We start from the raw sequence: 21443 nt of genomic DNA, 5'->3' as shown, positions 1-21443 counted from the left end.
ATACCAGAATGCTTGGCTATGATTAGGGCAAGAAGCAAGTTTTCTACTCTTAGCCTGTTCAGATTCTAGTTTGGACTGATTAATAACTGCTTTACACTTGTTGCGAGCTTTGGTGTAGGCAGAAAATGAAACTGAAGAATTAGAAACAAGCCAATTCTGATATGCAATGTTCTTCTCTTGAACAGCCTTAGCACATTTATTGGAAAACCAAGGTTTAGATAAAGGAAGAGATTTTAAAGTGGAATGCGGGATAAAGGATTCCATTCCTGCAAGAATAATTTCACCGACACGATCCGAGCAAAAGTTAACATCAGAAGTTTTGAAACAGTAATCCAACCAAGCAAAAGAAGAAAAGAAATCTCGCAGATCATTCCATTTTGCATTCTTGTAATGCCAAACAATGAGGTTGGGAATAGCCATGAGATAAAGGCTCCATTGGAGAAGAGACTGTCACCAAGTGGTGATCTGAGATGCCTAAAGGACCCCTCACTTCGACTGTATACTTAGAAGGGGTTGTTTGTGAGAAAAAGATCAAGCGTGTTGGCTGTATGGTTAGGATTGTCCGGTATTCTTGTAGGTAAATGAACAACCTGTGCAAGGTCATTAGTAATTGCAAAAGCCTCAGCATCTTGACCAGCTGGATCAGTGTGATTAGAAAACGGGAGCCAGCTGGAGTTGTGAACATTAAAATTACCAAGGAATATTGCCTCACTGTTAGGAAAGTTGGACTGGAGAAAGTCAAGTTGCAAAGAGAGGAAGTCAAAGAGCTCCAAGTGATTAATGGAGTTGGGAGAACAGTAGAGAGAACAGATGAATTTGACACAAGGTAGAGATTAAGCCAGAGAAGATCGAAAAGAGGAGATTCCAAATTACCAAGTCCCTGACAGGGAATATCGGACGGACATATGCACAAGTACCACCTTTGAGGCGAAAAGAATCGTACAGTGAATAATTTGGGCAACTGAGATGAGCAGTAGTTGAATCAACCAATAACTGAGATTCTGTCAGAAAAAGTACATGGGGTTTGGCAGATTGCAAGTGGAAATGGACATCGTTGAGATTAGAATTGAGACCCTGTATATTTGGGAAATGAATTAGGAAGTGTTTGGGAGGTTTAGTTGGTTTTTGCAGATAAGCTTACTCTATTAGTTTGACAATTCATAGTGTATTCAATAGTAAGAAAAAGTGGGTGGGACATGCTGTATGAAATTTTTGGATATGGCGTATACATGGTAAGAATATACCCAGATCCTTGACATAACTTGGCCTTTACTATGCCCCCCCACATACACACTACTCGGACTCCCTCCAGTCACTATCTGGCAGAGTAGAGGTAGCAAGATTATACACTAGCTGATCTCTAGCTGGATATGGCGTATACATGGTAAGAATATACCCAGATTTACATAACTTGGCCTTTACTATGCCCCCCCACATACACACTACTCGGACTCCCTCCAGTCACTATCTGGCAGAGTAGAGGTAGCAAGATTATACACTAGCTGATCCGGAAGCCTCCTAGAGAGTTACCAATAGGTTCAGTCTGGCATACTATCTTTACTATCATTAACAACTCTGCAAACCTTTGTATCATCCGCAAACTTGGACATTAAGCCTGATATAACGTCATTGCCGACCGGGCTAGCCGGGTGGGTAAAGAGCCTGCCTGGCAACCCAAAGGTCGCGGGTTCGATTCCCGCCTCGGGGTTGGATCAAAGTACTGCAAAAACCTTGGGAGGTGCATTATGGCCACAAAGCCTATGCGCCAACAACTACACAAAAAAAAAAAAAAAGATAACTTCATTGATATCATTAATAAACACCCAAACAACAATGGGCCTAGCACTGAAACCTGGGGGACCACACTAATAACATTAGTTATTAGTGTGTTCCCATTAGTTATTAGTCCACGTAGAGCAGTGTCCATTTATTACCACTCTGCTTCCCCCACTCAACCATCCCTTAATGTCATACTGCTCCAATTTGTATAGCATTCTTGCACGTGCAACAGTATCAAAAGATTTCCTGAAATCCATGTATATGATATCAAAATTATTTTTTTACATCTAGTTCCTTTATGACCACATTGTAGTATCCAATCAAATTGGTTAGACAAGAATTCCCCTTAACAAACCCATGCTCTCTCTGAACTATTACTGTAGTCTTGTCTAGGTGATCCTGCATCACTTCTTCAACCAGTGACTCCATTATGTTCCCTGGAACAGAAGTTAAACTGGTCTGTAATTATATAGAACGTCACACACACACACACACTATATATATATATATATATATATATATATATTATGCGAGGTAAAAGTTAGGCAAAAGTGATAAAAATAAATAAATATGGCTATGTAGCTGTCATTAGAGGCAGCAAATGCACATCCTCCACATGATGCCTAATTATATCTGATAATTAAAATAAATATGATATTTAAAATAAAAACATCAGCCAGTAGTACGGCAATAATGCAGAGCGAAACGAAACGTAAAATAATATAAAATAAACAAACAGGGAAGGGAAAGTAGCGGTAGTAGGACAAAAGGTAGTCGATAATCCCTGTATAATTTAGTCAATTAAGTCATTAAACCCAATTAATAAAACATGATGTAAATTTAAAATAATGCCAATTATACTAATTTAGCGGAACCCCCTCGAAGGTACCATTTCCAAAAGACGTGAAATATCACCAAAAAAAGGTTAAAGAAACTACCAAAAAACTGAAATATCAAAATAATAGACTGACCATCATGCCCCATATCGACAGAGGACCACGAGGCCAATAATGGTCATGGAATCGCTGCATTTCAATCGTCATACAAATCATCGCAAAGGCGGAAATATCGAAGAACCAAACCACACCTCCATTCTCCGATAGATCAACCAATGCAAAGGATTTGCATTGGTTGATCTATCGGATTGAAATGCAGCGATTCCATGACCATTATTGGCCTCGTGGTCCTCTGTCGATATGGGGCATGATGGTCAGTCTATTATTTTGATATTTCAGTTTTTTGGTAGTTTCTTTAACCTTTTTTTGGTGATATTTCACGTCTTTTGGAAATGGTACCTTCGAGGGGGTTCCGCTAAATTAGTATAATTGGCATTATTTTAAATTTACATCATGTTTTATTAATTGGGTTTAATGACTTAATTGACTAAATTATACAGGGATTATCGACTACCTTTTGTCCTACTACCGCTACTTTCCCTTCCCTGTTTGTTTATTTTATATTATTTTACGTTTCGTTTCGCTCTGCATTATTGCCGTACTACTGGCTGATGTTTTTATTTTAAATATCATATTTATTTTAATTATCAGATATATATATATATATATATATATACATACATATATACAGGGTGTTTCAGAACTTCTAAGAGGGGTAGGGTACATCCTGACAACTCGAAATCATATAGCAATGTGGGGTCGGAAATGCTTTCCTGAAGCGGTGTTGTACACAGAAGCACCATAAAGAAAAGAGACCGTAAGTGAGAAATCGTTTTAATAATACATGAAAAGAAGCAAAAGGTACATGGATTAAAGTAAGTGTTCGAAGTTTCTTCCACGGGCTACAATGCACGCCTCACATCTCCGACACATGGACATCCGAACATTCTGGAATACTCCAGGCGAATTTCTTGAACAAGAACGCCAAATTAGTAGGATGGATGATTACACAAACGCAGAGTTAGCTGATATGCATTTGGCGTACGGGGCTGCAAATTGTAGTGGGCCAGCCGCACTACGTTTGTACGCGGAACGATATCCGACGAGGCGTATTCCCAGTCATAATTTCTTTGCAAGACTGCACCAGAGGTTAGCTGAGAGTGGTTCATTTGAAAGAGCTGACAGGGACAGGGTAAGAACAGCACGGACTCCAGCCGTCGAACAGAATGTTCTGCAGCATGTACAGGGGAATCCAAGAACGAGTACACGAAGTCTAGCAAACGCAGTCGGGGTTTCCCATTGCAGCGTCTGGAGGATTCTCCGAGAACAAGACATGCATCCGTTTCACATGCAGCGTGTCCAGACACAGCAACCGGAGGATTATGCACCTCGTATTGCTTTCGCACAGTGGTACCTTGGAAAATGTGCTACAAATCCCCTTTTTCCTGCTGAAGTGTTCTTTTCCGATGAGGCATCCTTCACAAGGGAAGGAATTTTCAACACGCATAACGACCATATCTGGGCGGTCGAGAACCCGCATGCAATACGACGTCGTGCAGCACAGATTCGATTTTCGGTCAATGTATGGGCCGGTATTATGGGAGATCACCTCATCGGACCTTACCTGTTACTGTGTCGTCTAACCGGACCTATCTACTTGATCTTTCTGCAGCAAGTATTGCCACAACTTTTGAGAGATGAACAGATTTCTGCATCGACGCAACAGACAATGTGGTTCCAACACGATGGAGCCCCTGCCCATTATAGCGGAGATGTTCGTAACTACCTGGATGTCACATTTGGTCAACAGTGGATCGGATGTGGTGGTCCCGTGCGTTGGCCTGCTCGGTCACGCGACCTATCATGTCTTGATTTTTATTTCTGGGGTCATATGAAATCGCTAGTTTATGACACCCCTGTTGACAATGCTGAGGAGCTGGTTGCAAGAATCGCAGTAGCTGCCGAAGAAATTCGCCTGGAGTATTCCAGAATGTTCGGATGTCCATGCGTCGGAGATGTGAGGCGTGCATTGTAGCCCGTGGAAGAAACTTCGAACACTTACTTTAATCCATGTACCTTTTTGCTTCTTTTCATGTATTATTAAAACGATTTCTCACTTACGGTCTCTTTTCTTTATGGTGCTTCTGTGTACAACACCGCTTCAGGAAAGCATTTCCGACCCCACATTGCTATATGATTTCGAGTTGTCAGGATGTACCCTACCCCTCTTAGAAGTACTGAAACACCCTGTATATATGTGTGTAATGCAGTATATATATAAGATATATTAAGAAATGTAATAGAATAATGGGAAGAATGACAATTACCTATTTACCTGACATTTATAAATTTCAGAAAAGTTTGACAACAGAGGCAACAGAATTTTTTAAAACAAAGTGGAATATCAGAAAGTATAAAAAAAACTGAATAATTAAAACTTTTATGAAGACCTTACAGCAGTAGTCAGTGTATGAGATACAGAATGGCTTTCAATGTCAGTGGTGACAAGTCACAAGTGATGCACTACACCCCCTTTACTGTTTAATATAATAGTAGATTAGGCAATGAAAAAAAGCAAAATGGGAATCAGTGGGACAGAAAATTAGATATCTAGAATATTGCAGATGACATTGTACTCAACCATGCAGTCAGTGGAAGATGCAACATGTAGCACAGTGGTTTTCAACCTCTTTAATAACGGCACCGCTAAGTAATATTCTGCCTGTTAGATCTGATTCTGTGTGTGTGTATATAAAAATATTTAAAAAATGTTATGATAGTTATTACAATATAATTATAAAAATTAATTTCATAATACAAATTATATATATATGTGTATATATGTATATATATATATATATATATACACACACACACACACACACACACACACACACACACACACACACACTATATAAATTGTATTCTTTATATAGATGTACTCAGTAAACATCAATTATAGATCACCACAAAACTAAAAAGATACTGTACACCTTTTTATAATGAAAGAGGCATATAAATTTAAAAAAAAAAATAAGTTCAAGTAACTTAAACCCAAATTATGTGGCATCCTGGTTGTAAACCACCGATGTAGCAAAATAAATGAAATACAAAAAAGTAGGTCTTCAGGTAAATGCAAATGAAAAAAAAATGATGAGAAATAATGTGGTTTTAGAGGGCTATACATAGATAGAGAATATATTCAGGATATTCCATGTTGTCTCTGTTTATGCTGTCAAAAGCCTTTTTGAAATCAGTAAATGTCAAATAAAGTATAACGGAAGAAAAAGGAATAGCATCCAGAATGAAAAAATATAGTAGAAAAGCAAATGCATCTGAAACAAAAAAAAAGTTTAAAACTTTGTTTAGGATGCTTTCTATGTGGTGGAAAAATGGCCATCGAGGTAAACAAGAGTACAGATTAAACCAGTGGGAGAGTAGAAGTTTAAGGAAAATAATGGGATTTACACTGGACAGAAAAAGTAACAACCAAGGAAATAAGACAGATAACAGGATAATAGTCTCAAACTTCATAAAGCAAAAAAGGTGGGAATGGGCAGATTAGGAAGACAGGACAGTAGCATAAGAGCAGCAGTAAACTGTGGAGACCCAATGGTAGGAACAAAAAAGAAAACCAAAGACAGCCTGGCAGAGAATGATTGAAAAGGAGAGATAAAAGCGAGCATTAGAGGAGTTAGAAGAGCTGGAAATGGAAGCAGCTTGTTGAGGCTTTAGGTGACAGTTGGCACAATAGGGGATAAGTTAGTTAAGAAAACTCCGACATTTTATATTTTTTACATTGTCACTGCCTGGAGGGAAAAAATCGTATGTTCCCACTGGTGTCATTTGTTTTCAGGAAAAATGAAATAAAATTAAAGGATAATATTCACTAGAAAATATTATCCGGTATTTGACAAGTACTGTCTTACTTTGCTCTCCTAATTTTACTGCAAACTGAAACCTTAAAATAAAATGAATGTATTTCGAAAACGCTTTAATTATTACTACTATTAAATTCTATGAATAGGTATTGCTACTCTTGCTCCATGCCCGTGACCCCCAAATGTAGAGGGCCCGAATTCCGATGATATTTTAATTTTTTTAAATATAAAAAAAATCATTTCCTAATATAATACTTTAAGTGTACAAAAAAAAATTGAATATTGACTTATTTATATTACAGTAAATTTATTTTATAATCGGATGTTTAAAAAAAATAATTTTGGCCTATTTTTATTATTTAAATCTAATTTTAATGCAACAAAATCCCACAACAATGCAGAAAGATACCATTGATGCTTATCACCTACGGGTTTCAACTGAGCATCGTTTCTGAACCTTAAAAAATGGCGAAAAGCTTGAAAAGGACTTGGTTGACATACTCGTGAAAAAAAAGGACGCAATTTTCTGCTTTTCCTGCAAATTATTTTGTCATGCAAATATTCGCTTTGAAACTACTGGGTTCCGTTCTGAGTGTCATTCACAAGATGGTTTAAGCTCGCATGAGAACACTCGGTCATAAAATATGCATGCAACAGTGGAAGGAATTAGAGCTCCGGCTAAAATTCAATGAAATTATGGATTGTAAATCAAAATTTGATAGAGAAATAATAATAAAAAAAAAAAAATACTGGAGAATGATTTTGAAACAAGCAGTTGAGATAATTAAATTTTTAGCTTCACGAAATTTGGCACTGAGGAAGTAATGAAAAATTATTTGAACCAAATATTGGAAATTTTTTTTTAGGACAAATGTGGAGTACAAGCAAGAATCTTACAAGAAAATAGAAGAGCTTTTTATGTTCCGTGTGTAGTGCATAAATTAAATTTAGTTGTATCTGATGCAGCACATTCTTCAACTTCAGAATTATTTTTTAGAACCATTACAAAGGTTATATGCGATTTGCATTGCTTCGCCAAGTAGGTAGGATATTTTAAAAAAGCACGTAAAAATTACTGTGTAATCATCTACCAGAAATAAGATGGGTAGGAAAGATAAAAGCTGTTGGAGCAGTACAATTACGGGATATTACAACTGCATTAAATGAAATCAGGAACGGGCCAAAGGAAAATATGCAAAAACTGCTGTCTGAAATACAACGTTTGTTAACAGAAATGACTTCTTTTAAATCTATTATAAGTGTAGTTGTTTGGTGTGAAATATTGAGCATTATTAAAGCCATGCAAAGTAGTAAAATTGATATGAACACTGCAATTATATTGATAGAAGATGCTCTTAGTCAACTAAACGAAATTTAGAACATCAAGATTTAAATTGTGTACGGACAAAGCTATACACATTGCAACTGAGTTGGAAGTACCGACAGAGTTATCAGACGTGCTAGTTTCCCCTCATCAGATGAATGCTCTACTGATCCAACCAAAAAGGTTTGAAAGGGAATTTTTTTTATATAATGATAGATGTAGCTATCGTTAGCTTACAAGAAAGATTTGATCAGATGAATGAAATATTCTCGGCTTTTCATCTTATTCCAAAATCAGAAAACGAACTTCATGAATTTATTTGAAAACGTGATAGAAACGAAAACCTTGAAGGAATTGGCGAAGACGGGAGCCGCGACTTCGATGCCAAATAATTACGTCAAGAAATCCAATCTTTGCAGCATGTTTTAAAATGAAAAAAAAAAAAAAAATTGTTACTTTGAATTATTGACATTTATTCAAGAAAAAACTAAGTTGAATTATATGCCAAAACCATTTATTTCTCTTCGGATATTATTAACATTGCCAGTTACGGTTGCGTCTGGAGAGGGGAAAAATGATTAAAACATTTTACGAGCAACAATTGGCTAAGGAATAATTAATGGATTGGCCATTATGCCAATAGAACAAGATGTACTAAAAGATATAAAAACATCAGACGGTATAGACAAATTTATATAAAGTAATGATGTGAAAACTAAGTTTATAGAAATAATGTACTATCGTTAAAGTTTAAATAAATAATTATGATTTGAATAATTTCTTTAAATTTTTGCGAGGGGGGGGGGGGGGAACTAGATGAATTGCTGTCCAAGAGCTATGCAATCTGTAAATGATTTTTTTTTTTTTATAAATTTTCAATAAAGTTTGAAGTAGCGGAGTTTAATTACTTATCGCTGCAAATTTTTCTCAAAAATTCCAAAACGCAATTTGGAAATATTTTAAGTTTCCGTGAATTTTAATGAGCACATTCCCCTCTCCCCCACATTCAAATCTGTTCAGTATTATCTTGCTAGTTATTGGTCAATTAGGTCACCACGTGGCCTTGCCCCTTGTCCTTATTCTCCACAGTGCATCACTGGACGGCTTGTTAATGCTTGCCTGAGTGTACTCAGGGCAGCTGTGTTAAACCGTGTTTTTAGATTTCCCTTTCCCCCCTAATTCAAGGTAAGCTTTTTTTTTTTTGAAATTCTTTCCAGGCATCTTCGCGATCATATATATATGTATATCTGTATGGTAAAAGTGGGTTCACATTTATTTACTATCACATGTCTATGTCATTTATAAGTAAGAATGTTTTAGCACAATTATTTCTATTGTGTTAATTGAGTTTGAAATGTTTCTTTGACGGTTTTGCAAAAAAAAAAGTGTCGTGTTTCCAGTTCTAACTCAGTAACAAGTTTCTAAAGTGCTGTATTGCCATTTGGTTATCTTAACTTCGTTGAGCATAATAACTAGCTGAAAGTAAACAGAAGCACGTGAAAATGGCTCCCTCACGAGTATGCGCGTGGAGAGAGAACTCAATTTGATTTTTACTTATTTCATTGTTTTGATGGGTTTTTCCTGTTATTATAGTAACCTTATTCGATAGAACTTTTTTATTTTTGGTTTCATTGATAATTGCTTCAAAAAAAGTTCCAACTTGTTTTGATTATTAACAAAATTTTGTTTCCCTTGAAATACATGGTAAAATCTACCGACGCCATTTCTAAGCAGTGTGATAGCGTCGTGCGTCACCCATTTGCTTTTCCCGCCGTAAAAGAATATCACGTGATTTTAATATGACCAATGGCGAGGTCAGAATTCTGGAAACAATTATCATGAGATTATTCAGTTTTGTTTTCAGGAATGAAAGCAAAAGAAGAGTCCTTAGAAGTTGCAATACTTATTTCATTTTAATTATTATTTTTTGTGGAGTTTTTGTTTACCCGTTATTATTATTTATTTATTTTTTTTTTTTATCTGGCTCAAGAGAAAAATATTAATTTCTTTGCGGTTCTTAGTAACTTTCCGTATGCTATCATGTTTATTTGCTATTTTTTGTAATTTTACAGACGAAAAATGGCGACCACAAGTCACTGTTTTCAGCACTATCCAGCTACCAAAGTTTGACAACGTCATTTTATTAAGATTGATAGTAATATAGGACTGCATGCATATTAAGTTCGATAATACTGTATATACCTGCACTTCCGTAAACCAATGAAGGCCTTAAAAATAAGGGGTTTTTTTTGGAATGGTGTGGTGCAGTGAATTGTAGTGCAGAAAATTTGTCTGCTGTACTACTAGTTCGTCTATCATCGTTGTGATATCTTTCTTTCTAATATTTAATTCTGGTTAATGAGTTAATATTTAAATGGTTAATTCACTCAATTCCTGATTGAGACTTTAAAATGACATGATTTATCATTATAGAAGCAAAACTCAGACCAATATTTAAAATATTCATTATTGAACATTCTATAATCAATAATAGTTTTGTTAATGTATAATAGATGGGTCTGTCAGACTCAACCAGGTCTCACTGCAGAGTTAATGATTAAGCAGCTTGCTATTTGTTTCTTGGTAGTGGTTATATAGCCATGGTAACTATGATAGGATATGGCATAAATCTGTGAAAAATCAATTTTCACAGACTGAAGACATCCTAGTTGGTACATACTGGTCAGTGGCCAGCCTATTGTGGTGTTTTTATTATTTGTTTCTTTATAACACACACATAAGGTAAATATTACATTGACATTGACTAAAAAAATACTCTTGAAGACTTAGACCTAAGTGGATGTCGGATGCTCTGAGACTTGTGGAAGAGAAGAAAAATGCGTGGGATGCATATAAATTATCATGTGATACAAAGAAGCCTGTGGTAGATATATAAAAAAAAAAAGGTAAAGTGCAGCCATTATCAACCCACTGCAGGATGGAAGCCTCCTCAACAATTCATGCTGAGGGAAATGGACCATAATCTACCACGCTGGTCCAGTGCGGATTGGCAGGTCAACCGTATTCAGCAGTCAGGGGCTTGAACCCTGGTCTACTCAGAGCGCGTGCTACTGCACTCACACTCCTGACCACTCGGCTACGGAGGCCATGGTAGATATAAACTAGTCTCAAATCAAAACACAAAGGAAGTCAGGCAAACCAGGGCAGATTATGAAAAATCTCTAGCATTAGCAGAGGGCATATGATGCAAGAAAGCAAGCTTATACAACATCAGCCAAAAAAAACCCCTTCCTGTTTTACCCATCCATTCACTCCAAAAGTTTGTCTAGTCCAGCCTTGAATTTATTTAAGCTGTCAAGTTCCACAACAGCTGATGGAAGTATGTTCCAGCAATCAATCATCTGCTGACTAATGGCAAATTTCTGCACATCTATTCTACAACAGTCTTTCCTCAATTTGAATTTATGCCCCCTCAGGTGCAGAATCTGAGCAAGAGGAAGAATCCTATCGGCATTGAGCTTGCTCAAACCATTCATGGCCTTTTACTTAATGAGGTCTCCAGATGCTGCAATTTCCACAACTTAAGCCTTTCTTAGTAATAGTAACCCTTTGTTTCACTCACTAATCTCATTACCCTTCTCTGTGCTCTTTTTAGCAGCTCTACATCTTTCCTAAAATGAAGCCTTCAGACTCAAGGTGTGGCCTGACCATTGACTTATACAAGGAGATAATCGCCTCCTTATCCCTGGGCACCTCCGTAGCCAGGTGGGCAGGAGCAGCAGTGCATAGCACATGTTTCTTGATTAGACCGGGGTTCGAGCCCGTGACCACCAAATACAGAGGATGCGGAAAGGTCAGGGAATGACCACCACATATCCCGGAGCAATATGGCCTTAGTTGCTAATGCTCCTAAAAAAAAAATCCTTATCCCTGCTAGCAAAATTTCTATGTATCATTGACAAGACCCATGAGCTACTTTTTCCGTCTGCCTACACTGCTCAGAAAACTTCATATCTGACTACACAATTACCCCAGGTCTTTTTCATTCTCCACTACCCTGAGTGTAGTACTGCACAGTTGGTATGTTATTCTGGGGTTTAAAAAAAAAAGATAAAGTGCAGCCATTATCAACCCACTGCAGAATGGAAGCCTCCTCAACAATTCATGCTGAGGGAAATGGACCATAATCTGTCACACTGGTCCAGTGTGGGTTGGCAGATCGACCGTATTCAGCAGTCAGGGGCTTGAACCCGGGTCTACTCGAAGAGTGTGTGCTACTGCACTCCCGCTCCTGACCACTCGGCTACGGAGGTTACTTCTACCCATATGCAGTACTCGGCATTTGTCAATGTTAAACTTCAGTTGCCACCTCTCATCCTATCTGCTAAACTTTTCTGTTGCAGTAGCATATTGTCCTTACTGCCATTCTTATCAAGGTGGGTTTTCTTTGTATCCTTGCCTAAGGATACAAAGAAAAATAGCAAACACTTTAGTCATAAATACTAGAAGAAAATGGATGAATAATTGCATTGATCCACTTGATGTCAATGGTTTAACTGTTGATGATCCTGCTCAGATTGCTGAGAAACTGAACAGGTATCTTGCATCTGCATTCATACACGAGAAATTCATTTAGGAAGGGAATGCCAGAGTTCATCAAACTCTTAACAGTGAACAAAATGATTTTGTAATAACTGAGGCATGTGGAAGAAAAATTGATAAAGTTATAAAAAAAAAAGTGACAACAAAAGTAGTAAGCACACCCTTAACCATAATTATGATAGCATCTTTGGATTCAGGAAAGTCCTTGTGGACTGGAAATGTGAATGTATCCTGATTTCACCAATGAGGATTGAAAGGTGATGTCAGTAATTGCAGACCTGTTAGTTTAACTTCTGTTCCAGGGGATAATAATGGAGTTGCTGATTAAAGTAGTGATATAGGACCATACAAGAATGCAGTTATACTTCAGTCACATTACAGGTTCATTAAGGGGAGATCTTGTCTGACCAAATTGATTGGATACTATGATGTAGTGACAAAGGAACTGGATGCAAAAAAATAATTTAATATCATATACTTGGATTTAGGAAAGCTTTTGATACTTTTGCAAGTAAGACTGCTGTCCAAATTGAAGCAGTGTGGCATTAAAGGCAAGTTACTGCTATGGATAAAGGGATGGGAGAAGACAGAGTGGTAAGCAGTTGAACACTTCTGTTGGTGGACTAATGTTATTTGGAGTCCATTTTGACAAGTTTTACTTGCATGTTGTCAAAATGGTAGTTCAGCATTCTGGTTTCCTGCCAAAGCCATTAGCCACAACTTTTGCCCATCTCTATGTCCACCAATGTTAAAACCAGGTTGTTTTGTGTTGCCACCTCAGCTGAAGATAACTCACCAGCTAGCATCCTGTTCTTCTAACTCTTGTTTTGATGATCTTGATAAACACCTCTGACCATTCCCAGTACACATCGTTTACTGCTTCCTGTGGTGTTCCACTGAATAGCTGTTAGAAGAATTTTGAATGATCTTGATGCCAAGAAAGCTCCAGGTCCTGACAATATTTCTCTACTTGTTCTTAAAACCTGTGCTCTTGAGCTTACTCCTGTTCTTTCTTACCTTTATTACACTTTCTTATTCCACTGGTGTTTTATCTTCTCAAATTTGCTCATATTCAGCCAGTTGCTGGAAAGCACGACAAAATCTCTCCCATCCAATTATCTTCCCATTGCACTTCTACTCTTTCTAAAGTAATGGAAAAATTCATTAATTGCCAACTCCTGAACTATCTAGAAACCCATCTGACGAAAGATTGCCATTATAGATTCTGTAAGTGTCGATCCACTGGTGATAAACTGGGTTGTGTTGCCCAGTTTAGTGGAGAAGTTTGAAAATCAAGCAGTTTCTCTTGACATTTCAGTGGCTTCGATTGTTTTGGCATAAAGGTCTTCTGTATAAGCTGCACTCTTATGGATTTTTTTTTTTTTTTATGTAAACCCCAAACACGAGAGGTATTGGAACCTATAGTACTTAGTATCGTGCTTGGGTTGGAGGTTGAGAAGACGAAAGTAGATATTTGTTGACATTAGACTTGAACTTCTATAGACTGTAATTTTCATTAAATACGTATGAAGGAAGGTTGTTCCAGAAAACGGCAGTTGAATGAATAAAAGAGGAAGATGAAAAGTTGGTTCTGTGAGTATGAAGTTGGACAGTAAATGGATGTTGGCTGGTAGTGGCACATGTTCGGACTGTTTTGAAAGAGGAGTGGGAATTATAGAAGCCAATTCAGAAGAACAGTGCCCATGGAAATATCTGTAGAAGAGGCATGCAGCAGAAACAGTACGTCTATGAGACAGCGAGAGGAGAGACTGTTAGAGATGAATCATTAATTAACCTAACTGCCTTCTTCTGAACAGAATCAAGAAGCCTGAGAGAGGTTTTGGGGGCACCACCCCAGATGTGTGAACAATATTCCATGGTAGGGCAGATTTGTGATTTGTACAGAGTGAACAGCTTTTTGGAAGAAAAGTACAGCTGAGAGCAAAACAGAAAACCAAGTTTTTTAGATGCAGAGGAAGCAATATTTGTAATGTGCTTGTGCCAAGAGAGATTAGAAGTCAGGGTAATCCCCAAAAGAGATATATCATTTTGCCTAGAAATCGGAGTGTCACCAAAGATAAGCATAGGAGCAGAAGAATCCTCTTTGCGAGATATGACAAGACTGAGTTTTAGAAGGATTGAAATCAACTAAGTTGTTTTTACCCAACTGGAGATTGCCATTTAAGGAATTGGTAGCAGATTTTTGAGAAGTTGAAGCTGATTGAGCAGAACAAGGTTTCTTAAAATGGAAAGTGGAATGCAATGTGCTGTCATCGACAAAACTATGGATAGGATTTCCAGTCAATGGAAGGAGGTCATTAATATACAAGAGGGAAAGAACTGAACCTTGGAGGACACCGGCATTAGTGGAGAAGTTAGAAGACAGAGCCATCTGCCATCACTCTCAGTGAGCGATTAGACAGAAAACTGTATAACCAATTACAAAAAACAGTTGTCAAACCATACGATGGAAGCTTGTTTAGAAGACCTGTATGCCAAACACTATCGAAAGCCTTTGAGATGTCAAGAGCAACTGCTTGTTTCACCGAACTTTTCCATTGAATTAGTCCATAAATGGGTAACATTAGCCAGAATATCACAGGTGGATCGACACTGACGGAATCCATACTGGCAATCGTTGATCAGACAGAAGGTTTCTAAGGTAGTTTAAGAGTTGGCGGTTAATTGATTTCTCCATTACTTTAGAAAGAGTAGAAGTAATTGGATGGGAGGGATTTGTCACCCTTTTTAGGAACTGGCTGGGTATGAGCAAATTTCCAAGCAGAAGGAAAAACACCTTTGGAATAAGAAAGTGATAAAGGTGGCAAAGAATTGGAGTAAGTTCAGGAGCACAGGTTTTGAGAACAATTGGAGAAATACCATAGGTACCTGGAGCTTTCTTTGCATCAAGATTTCGTCAAGATCCTTTTGACGAAAGACCACAGGAGGCATTGAATGAAGCATGGTGGGAGGTGTTTTCCCAAAATCATTAATACAGGAGTTGGAAGAAAAATGGGATGCTAGCAGGTCAGGTTTATCCTTGGCTGAAGTGACAACAAAACCAACTGGTTTTGGCAGAGATGGGCAAAAGTTGCAGCCAATAGCTTTGGCAAGAGACAAGAATGCTCGGCTACGATTAGGGCAAGAAACAAGTTTTCTACTCTTAGCCTGTTCAGATTCTACTTTGAACTGATTAATAACTGCTTTACACTTGTTGCGAGCATTTTGGTGTAGGCAGCAAATGAAACTGAAGAATTAGAAACAAGCCAATTACGGTATGCAACGTTCTTCTCTTCAACAGCCTTAGCACATTTATTGGAAAACCAGGATTTAGATAAAGGACGAGATTTTAAAGTGGAATGCGGGATAAAGGATTCCATTTCTGCAAGAATAATTTCACTGACACGATCTGAGCAAACGTTGACATCAGAAGTTTTGGAGCAGTAATCTGACCAAGGAAAAGGAGAAAAGAAATTTCGTAGGTCATCCCATTTTACATTCTTGTAATGCCAAACAATATAGGGTTGGGAATAGCCATGAGATAAAGGCTCCATTGGAGAAGAGACAATCACCAAGTTGTGATCTGAAGTGCCTAAAGGATCTCTCACTTCGACTGTGTACTTAAAAGGGTTGTTTGTGAGAAAAAGATCAAGCGTGTTGGCTGTATGGTTAGGATTGTCTGGTATTCTTGTAGGTAAATGAACAATCTGTGCAAGGTCATTAGTAATTGCAAAAGCCTCGGTATCTCGACCAGCTGGGTCGGTGTGACTAGAAAATGGAGGCCAGCTGGAGTTGTTAACATTAAAATTACCACACTGTTAGGAAAGTTGGACTGGAGAAAGTCAAGTTGCAAAGAGAGGAAGTCAAAGAGCTCCAAGTGATTAGTGGAATTGGGAGAATGGTAGAGACAACAGATGAATTTGACACAATGAGGTAGAGAGATTTTAAGCCAGAGGAGATCCCAAATTACCAAGTCTCTGACAGGGAATATCGGAACGGACATATGCACATGTACTACGTTTGAGGCAAAAGGATTCATAGAGTGAATAATTTGGGCAACTGAGATGAGCAGTAGTTGAATCAACTGATAACAGATTCTGTCAGATAAAGTACATGGGGTTTGGCAGACTGGAAATGGACATCATTGTGATTAGAATTGAGACCACTTATATTTGTGAAATGAATTAGGAAGTGTTTGGGAAGTTTATATCTTTTCAAATTGTTTTTGTAATTGAATATCCAGTTTCTCTCTGACCACCCACTATAGGTGATGATAGATAGCAGTCTTCTGACTTTTCTACTAATGCTGGTGTTCCCCAAGGTTCAGTTTTCTCCCACTGTTTTCTTCTTGTATGTTAATGACCTTTCATTGACTGCAAATCCTTTCCATAGTTTTACTGATGATAGCATATTGCACATTCCACCTTCCAGTTTGAGAAACCTTGCCTTGCACAAACATCTTCAACTTGAATATTCACTACCAATTATTCCTTATACTGATTTCGAGGTATTCCTTCAGTGGGGTAAAGATCACTTAGTTAATTACAATCCTTCTAAAATTCAACCCTATCTTATATAAATGATTCTGCCCCTATGTTTGTCTTCAACACTTAGATTACTATATCTTACGAAGTCTCCACTCTGTCTCAGACATTTTCTGCTGTTTGCCTTTTGTATAGATACTTCCATTGGTACTGTTCTTCTGAATTGGCTTCTATAACCCCACCCAAATTCTCTCACTCTCTTCCAAACCTGTCAGCATCAATTTACTATCCAACTGTTCATCTCTCACATTTATTCCTTCAACTTTTGTTTTCGGGAACAATCCTCCCTTCAATTTCTGTATTTTACTAAGGGTAAAAAAGAATTTTACCCTTGGTAAAATTCTTTTTTTTTTTTTTTTTTTCCATCATCGAGAATTGAGGGGAGAACTTTCAGAAACCAGCAGGTTTTGAAATTTCATTCATATCACATTTGAGCTATTCACAAACTTTAAGAGGACCAGATACAGCAGAGCAATTACAGTAATGCTATTGAAACAGCGAAAATCCACGTTTTTCTCGAGGAATGGTTATATTCTGAAAGTATTGTTGTGCTGCTCATGACAGTATCTTGTTAGTCCACTTTTCTTTTTTCTGATAACACTTTGTGGTTCCTGTAACTGCAGATCGTTACTAGGCAATAGAGTGGAAGATCATATCAGAAAAGCAAAACTTTAACTTCGTTTTGGTTTGCATAATGCAAATATGAGTGGGCATACATATATCTGCATAGGTGCGACTTTTGATTTTTAGCTGGGGGAGGGGGGGATATAGTTTTGAAATACCTTTAGAACCAACATGAAGGTCGAAACATTCACTCAGTGAGAATAAAGCTTTCAATTAATACACTTCTTAATAAGAACAACTAAATATAGCAAGACTTTTGTGAATTTATTGGATGATTGTTTTCTGCAGTAGCATATTCGAGAGGCAACCAGAGTGGGCAATGGTGCGAAGTGGGAAGGAGCAGCAGTGCATAGCCCAGGGTTCGAGCCAGTCACCACCAAATACGGAGGATGCGGAAAGGTCAAGGGAATGACCACCGCATATTCCCGGAGCAATATGGCCTTAGTTGCTAATGCTCGTAAAAACAAAACAAAGAGTGGGCAATACTCTTGATCTGGTTATCAGCAGTGATCATTTGTGTGTTAAGAATTTGCGGATAAAGAAACCACTAGGTGGCAGTGATCAGTGTAGTGATGTGGGATTTACCCAAAGATATATAATTACCATCTGGGGTAAAGAAAAGGGTTTTTGCTTCTGTAAAGGTGACTACAGTGGTCTCAGATAGTTCTTAAATTCTGTACAGTGGGACCAACTGATGATGTTACCAATAGTAAATTCTAAGTGGAAAGCATTCAAGGAATTAATCGTGGAAGCTACTAGACGTTTCATGCCAATTAAGAAATATTGTTCAAGGTTTAGGCCTAAATGGTTGTCAAATGAACTAATGCAACTTGTGGCAGAGAAGAAAAATGCATGGGATGCATATAAATTATCAAGTGACACAGATACCTATGACAGATATAAGCTAGTCTGTAATCAAGTTACAAAGGAGATTAGGCAAGTGAAGGCAGATTACAAGAAATCTTTGGCAAAGGATGCTAAGAAAAATAATTTTGATATATATTTGGATTTCAGGAAAGCTTTTGACACTGTTGCACATGGAAGACTACTGTACAAATTGGAGCTGAATGGTATTTAGGGTAAGTTGCTATAATGGATAAAAGGGTGGTGGTTGAGTGGGAGAAGACAGGGTGGTAATCAATGGGTGCTGCTCTTTGTGGACTAATGTTATTAGTGGAGTTCTGCAGGGTTCAGTGTTGGGCCCACTGTTGTTTTGTATATTTATCAATGATATTGATGAAAGTATATCAGGCTTAGTGTCGATGTTTGCAGATGATGCAAAGGTTGGCAGGGTTGTTAATGAAAGTAATGCAGTGTGCTACTAATTTGTGCAGATGGGCTGAGAAGTGGCAACTGTAGTTTAACATTGACATGCAAAGTTACTGGTAATGGGTGAAGTAACCCCAGAGGAACATACCAACTTTGTGGTACTACACTTAAGGTGGTAGAAAATGAAAAAGATCTGGGAGTAATTGTGCAGTCAGATATGAAGCTTTCTGAGCAATGCAGAAAGGCTGCCAGTGCAGGTCATGGGGTTTTGTCAAGAATATATAGGAATTTTGCTAGCAGGGAAAAGGTGATTATCCCTATGTATAAGGCAATGGTCAGGCCACGCCTTGAGTACTGCATACAGGTCTCATTTTAGGAAGGATGTAGATTTGCTTGAGCATGTACAGAGAAGGGCAACAAGATTGTGAGGGGAATGAAGGGTTCCTCTTACCAAGAGAGGCTTAAGTTCTGCAAATTGCAGCGGCTGGAGACTAGGCACCTGCAAGGTGATGTTATTGAGGTGTACAAGGCCTTGAATGGGTTGAGCACGCTGAATTCTGATGGGATTCTTCCTCTTTCTCAGATTACGAAGCTAAGGAGGCATAAATTCAAATTGAGGAAAGACAGTTTTAGAATAGATTGTGCAGAAATTTGCCTTTAGCCAGCGGTGGTTAATTTCTGGAACAAACTTTCATCTGTCGTTGTGGAAGGTGATAGCTTAAATAAATTCTAGGAGGAACCGGACAAACATTTAGAGGGAATTGTTCCGTGAATTTTTTTTTTTTTTTTTTTTTTTCGGCTGATGCCACATTCGCTTGCTTTCTTGCGTCACATGCCTCTATTACTATATCTTTGGGGGGAAAAAAAAAAAAACTATAAAAAAAATAAATATACCACAAAATTATCGTATTACACATCTTTAAATCTATAATTAATCCTTTGAAAAGGGTTCTTCATATATTGTATATGCATCTTGCGTACTTGATATTAAATTACAATAAAACGTGAAATTTCTTAATCTTAGTTCACTTAGTGCTTTGATAACAAATGAGTTATGTATTGCACTGCTTATGTTCGGAGGTGTGTCCGCTTGAGGTAAAGTACTTGGGCATTTATCCTCCCTGCGCATAGGTTGTCAAGGTTACGCAGAATTTCCGGTTTGATTTTCTTAAGAAATGCAAGCTCGCCTCAGGGCCTGATGTTCATTTGGAGTGGATACACTAAATGCATGATCACATAAATGGTTGTCTATAGTACTGACCGCTCATCTGCACTTTAACCTTTGCAGTGCACTCTTTTTAGCATTAGCCGAGGAGAAAGTAACTCAATAAGAATTTTTGGACATATTGTCAAATAAAAACTTGCTTTTGGCGATTAAGAATGGTGGAAAAATACTTGAGGGGTTTGAAAGCGAACTTAACTCTGAACACACACACGATTGTGTGCGTGGTTAGTCGATAAAATAGTTCTCTGCTGTTGATGAAATTGCAGTGATACTTTTCATATGATTATCATATCCTTTTGTAATCAATATTTTGGTTAGAGAAATGTTGAGTAAAACTTGCTCACTCAGAAAGCATGTTTTACTCAATCTACCGAAGCCAGTTGCGTAGTGTGCTTAATAAATTTTTTTTTTTTTTTTAACATAGCAAAAATTCATTGTGTAGGGAGATCACTTTGCCACTGGCCCCTGTCGTTGTGGGCCACTGCACTTTCTCTGCTGTGTTACCAATAATTTTTGCTATGTGACTCAAATTTTGGTCTGTGTGAAATGTAAATGCAAACTGTCTTTTGAAAACATCTTGCCATTTATTATATATTTAAAAAAAAAATCTAACTGAAAGGAAGTTTCAGTAATTGCAGATTCGCGTATTAGGATTTTTCGCTGCTTTCTTCTTCCTCATACCAGCGATTCGCCGTTTGACCTTGGTAGTTATCGGGCTCCCTTCACGCGATGAACACGAGGAAGCGAATCTCGGTGTGTTTACATTCATTCGCCATTGAATGTTGTGGGCAGTAATAAGTAGGGTGGCTAGTTCTGTTGCTACTTTGGTGCAGGGCCCATTTATTTATTTCCGAAGTAGTTGTTCACCGGCACGATCTTCGAGCTCCAAGATAGCAGGACAAATAAATTTTAAATGTGTGTTTAGGATGTTTTGGCGTACTTTGCTTGTTTAGGAAATGCATCCCGATATATTTCTCATCTATGTTCCCAGTAAATTAAGATCTTATCACTTTTATCATAGGTATGTACCATAAATACCATTTTAAACATCCTCTATGTATGAAGAGTGATTTAATTAAATTGGGATTATGTAAAAAAAAAATTATATATTTTGGCTGCTAAAAATGCACTACATTTAGAATTCTGTATAATCATTGAATTTTTTCATTTTATGTACGTAGCAGTTTATATAATTTTAAATTGCCCTGCAAGCTGCATATTATTTTATTACTCGGATATTATCAATAATAATATCCATGTGTAACAACACAATTCTTGTAACCTATTTACAAGCAGTTATCCATTTTTAAAAATTATGCCAAAGAATGTCTTTACAGC

General features: G+C 37.5%; 1 protein-coding gene across 2 annotated transcripts in view; it reads left to right on the top strand.

Annotated features, from left to right (window-relative positions):
• LOC150090562 (eukaryotic translation initiation factor 4 gamma 3-like) overlaps positions 1-21443 on the top strand; it is a 144112-nt gene that overhangs the window by 99748 nt on the left and 22921 nt on the right. Inside the window, exon 1 of one of the 2 annotated variants that reach the window (XM_090371599.1) lies at positions 21033-21126. The exons of the other annotated variant lie outside the window; for it this stretch is intronic. The gene's annotated coding sequence lies outside the window, so the exon portion shown is untranslated. Of the gene's footprint in view, positions 1-21032; positions 21127-21443 lie in introns of those variants that run through there. 2 annotated transcript variants of the gene reach the window in all.

This window comes from Mastigoproctus giganteus, chromosome 1 (genome assembly GCF_048544385.1).
Source record: "Mastigoproctus giganteus isolate SK-2022 chromosome 1, ASM4854438v1, whole genome shotgun sequence".
NCBI classification, from domain to species: Eukaryota; Metazoa; Arthropoda; class Arachnida; order Uropygi; family Thelyphonidae; genus Mastigoproctus; species Mastigoproctus giganteus.
The sequence above is the reverse complement of the archived record's forward strand: the minus strand, read 5'-3'. Positions and strand labels throughout refer to the sequence as shown.